The sequence below is a fragment of the Neocloeon triangulifer genome, unplaced genomic scaffold, assembly GCF_031216515.1.
Source record: "Neocloeon triangulifer isolate White Clay Creek 2 clone unplaced genomic scaffold, ASM3121651v1 ptg000073l, whole genome shotgun sequence".
Classification (NCBI taxonomy): domain Eukaryota; kingdom Metazoa; phylum Arthropoda; class Insecta; order Ephemeroptera; family Baetidae; genus Neocloeon; species Neocloeon triangulifer.
In genome coordinates, this window is record NW_026775568.1 from 17,501 (window position 1) to 21,975 (window position 4,475).

Consider the following 4,475-nt stretch of genomic DNA (forward strand, 5'->3'; position numbering starts at 1 on the left):
GGAAACCTTGTTACGACTTTTACTTCCTCTAAATGATCAAGTTTGGTCATCTTTCCGGCCCAGCGGAGCCCCGCGAGCGGAGCTCCGAGGACCAGTCCGAAGACCTCACTAAATCATTCAATCGGTAGTAGCGACGGGCGGTGTGTACAAAGGGCAGGGACGTAATCAACGCGAGCTTATGACTCGCGCTTACTGGGAATTCCTCGTTCATGGGGAACAATTGCAAGCCCCAATCCCAAGCACGAAGGAGGTTCAGCGGGTTACCCGGCCCTCTCGGGCAGGGAAGACACGCTGATTCCTTCAGTGTAGCGCGCGTGCGGCCCAGAACATCTAAGGGCATCACAGACCTGTTATTGCTCAATCTCGTGCGGCTAGAAGCCGCCTGTCCCTCTAAGAAGATTGCTACGCGGGGAGCGTAAAGATCCCCGCGCCTATTTAGCAGGTTAGAGTCTCGTTCGTTATCGGAATTAACCAGACAAATCGCTCCACCAACTAAGAACGGCCATGCACCACCACCCATCGAATCAAGAAAGAGCTCTCAATCTGTCAATCCTTCCGATGTCCGGGCCTGGTGAGGTTTCCCGTGTTGAGTCAAATTAAGCCGCAGGCTCCACTCCTGGTGGTGCCCTTCCGTCAATTCCTTTAAGTTTCAGCTTTGCAACCATACTTCCCCCGGAACCCAAAAGCTTTGGTTTCCCGGAAGCTGCGCGCCGAGTCATCGGAGGAACTTCGGCGCATCGCTGGCTGGCATCGTTTATGGTTAGAACTAGGGCGGTATCTGATCGCCTTCGAACCTCTAACTTTCGTTCTTGATTAGCGAAAACATTCTTGGCAAACGCTTTCGCATCCGTTCGTCTTGCGACGATCCAAGAATTTCACCTCTAACGTCGCAATACGAATGCCCCCGTCTGTCCCTATTAATCATTACCTCAAGTTCAGAAAAGCCAACAAAATAGAACCGAGGCCCTATTCCATTATTCCATGCACACAGTTTTCAGGCAACCAAAGGCCTGCTTTGAGCACTCAAATTTGTTCAAAGTAAACGTGCCGGCCCACCGAGCCACCCGGTTAAGAGCAGCCCGGAGGGTACTACGGGCGCCCCGCTTGCGCGAGACGCCCACCGGCAGGACGTCCGAACTAACCAGTTGAACGCCGCGAGCGGCGAACCGGCTGTCCGATACACAGATCCAACTACGAGCTTTTTAACCGCAACAACTTTAATATACGCCAATGGAGCTGGAATTACCGCGGCTGCTGGCACCAGACTTGCCCTCCATTAGGTACTCGTTAAAAGATTTAAAGTGTTCTCATTCCGATTACGGGGCCTCGGATGAGTCCCGTATCGTTATTTTTCGTCACTACCTCCCCGTGCCGGGAGTGGGTAATTTGCGCGCCTGCTGCCTTCCTTGGATGTGGTAGCCGTTTCTCAGGCTCCCTCTCCGGAATCGAACCCTGATTCCCCGTTACCCGTTACAACCATGGTAGGCGCAGAACCTACCATCGACAGTTGATAAGGCAGACATTCGAAGGATACGTCGCCGGCGCGAGGCCGTGCGATCAGCTGTGGTTATTCAGAGTCACCAAAACGACGGACGGGCGAACCCGACCGATTGGTTTTGATCTAATAACTGCGCCCCGGCCATTTCTGGACGGAGCTCTGGGTGCATGTATTAGCTCTAGAATTACCACAGTTATCCAAGTAGAGTTTGTAGGATCCAAGGAACCATAACTGATTTAATGAGCCATTCGCGGTTTCACCTTATTTTGGCTTGTACTGAGACATGCATGGCTTAATCTTTGAGACAAGCATATGACTACTGGCAGGATCAACCAGGGAACTGACGCCGCAGAGCCCCCGGGGGGACCCCACAACGCGTGCTCCCGTGGATGACACGCTTCCGCGCGCGGCCGCGGCAGCCGAGGCTACCGCAGCCGGCTTACAGCTAAGCGTGACGCCGACGCCGTGCTCAACTCGCACCAGGCAACCCCGGCAGGAGAAGTGCACAACGCCGACGGTTGGTGAGCCGAGCGCTCCGCACACGTCAAACGCTCCTCGCGAGGAACTCGCTACAAAGCATCGTTCGCGTACAAATAGCTCGCACCCACCGAGACCGGAGACGGGCTGCCCGACCGAACGGCCAGGCGGGCCCGCACATAGAGCACAGGGTCGTCGGCTGACAACGCCGCCCACGTGCGCGATTAGAACGATGAGGAGGCGCGCTTCAAGCGGTTACTCCACGACCGAGTTCGGTATCCACCGTTGTTCGGTGGTTCACATCGACGACCACACCGGGCTCGTCGTTCCGACCTCGGGGACGTCACGGCGTTTCCCCTCGGGCTCATCAATACCCGCGTTACCGATCAATCGTGGAAGGCTTTCTTCGCGCGTCCTCAACGACACCACTCACGTGTTCGACATTACCGACGCCGCTCCACCAGTCAACATATAACCGAATGCATCGCACGTCCTGGCGAAGAGCACACGAATCGCGAGCAATCTGACGGCACCCGTGGCGCGGCCGGCCGAGCAGGAGGCGACCGCATTTCTGCCTCTCCCGCGCGAGGCACGAGCTCGCGCGCACGGTCGGCCGGCGCGGCCCCTTCGGGTGACCCGCTGCTACTCGTGCTCTGCTAACAGTGCGGCCGGAGATGTCGAATTACGGACTTGTAATATTTTTGCGTGCTCCGCCAACAGTGCGGCCGGAGATGTCGGTGTACGGACTTGTAATATTTTCGCGTGCTCCGCCAACAGTGCGGCCGGAGATGTCGGTGTACGGACTTGTAATATTTTCGCGTGCTCCGCCAACAGTGCGGCCGGAGATGTCGGTGTACGGACTTGTAATATTTTCGCGTGCTCCGCCAACAGTGCGGCCGGAGATGTCGGTGTACGGACTTGTAATATTTTCGCGTGCTCCGCCAACAGTGCGGCCGGAGATGTCGGTGTACGGACTTGTAATATTTTCGCGTGCTCCGCCAACAGTGCGGCCGGAGATGTCGGTGTACGGACTTGTAATATTTTCGCGTGCTCCGCCAACAGTGCGGCCGGAGATGTCGGTGTACGGACTTGTAATATTTTCGCGTGCTCCGCCAACAGTGCGGCCGGAGATGTCGGTGTACGGACTTGTGATATTTTCGCGTGCTCCGCCAACAGTGCGGCCGGAGATGTCGGTGTACGGACTTGTAATATTTTCGCGTGCTCCGCCAACAGTGCGGCCGGAGATGTCGATGTACGGACTTGTGATATTTTCGCGTGCTCCGCCAGCCGTGCGGCCGGAGATGTCCGAAACGACTTGTGGTGTTGCATAAAATGATTTTTTGCGTCTTGTTTATGACGTCAAGTTTGGTGCACTAATAACGCCCTTTGCACGTGAAAACAGGAATCATTGGAGTTGAGGAGCGATTGCAGCTCAACATGATTCCTATATGACACATTCAACGTTGCATGGTAATGGCGCACCCTATTCAAGAGAAAAATTGTTTTCGTGTGATGAGCATCATTCGTGAGCTGCCAGATCACACGAGCCTTTGCTGCGGTGATTTGTGTATTCATTTGTGATTTATGGAATGCGTTTCAGCTGTCTGAATGAAAATATTAGTTAATAATGTCTTCAAAAATAGTTAGATGCAATCTTACTTCAAAAAATATAAATGGTCACTGCGAGGAATTTGACAGTGTTGTTAACGAGAATAAATAAGATCAACGAGGAGGCCACGTTACCTCTTGTCGTAAGAGGAAGACAGTACAATGTAGGCCATGTCAAAACTAACATTGACACGCGTTAAGTAAATAGCGATATAGAGTGCTAGCGACGTGAATGATGGAAATAATAATATTAACTGGCATCATGTATTTCAGAACTGTTTTGTGTATTCTGCCTTTGTATTTCCATTGTAATTCTCTCTTCTTTGTAAGCAATGAGATTAACAACACTGAATTTTTGGATGATTCACTTGGGTAGAGAATGCCCCCGGTGATGCATTAATAAACATGATTTTATACAAAATTTAATCAAGATAACACGTGTGAATTGCATGAAAATCAAAGTTGCTGTGCCACATCAGTGTTTCATCTCTGCTGATTGTGATACCCTCTCTGCCCGTTCTTTGTGACTAGAGTAGAATGAACAATCGCAGTAAAGTCAGCTTTTGCTCTGTGGGTTTTTCGAAAATTGGCAATATGCCGGATGTGCATGGTTTTGGCAGCGGGATAAGCTTGCGAGCCGTGAAATTATCTTGAGAAATAAGTACATCGACCTCATAAATAAAGATGTTATTTCCGCTCGCAAATTGTACACGAAATAGAACTTTGGACGTGAATTTGAAAAGTTAAGGGGTGTTTGAAATTATATTTTGAAACAACAATATTTAAACGTGGTACATCCCTTGGCAGAGGATGAGATGACCAAAAGATTTTTCATTCAGTTTTGCACACCTCGTGAATTTTGTGCTTCTCTACAAGGAGCCGAAACGTGAAT

General features: G+C 51.6%; 1 non-coding gene across 1 annotated transcript in view; it reads right to left on the reverse strand.

The window, feature by feature from the left end:
- The window catches only part of LOC132204980 (small subunit ribosomal RNA), a 1,864-nt gene extending 27 nt beyond the window's left edge, over nucleotides 1-1,837 (reverse strand). The window contains exon 1 of the ribosomal RNA XR_009442642.1: nucleotides 1-1,837. This exon is cut by the window's left edge and continues 27 nt beyond it. This is a non-coding gene — a ribosomal RNA (small subunit ribosomal RNA).
- Between the last annotated feature and the right edge of the window lie 2,638 nt (nucleotides 1,838-4,475).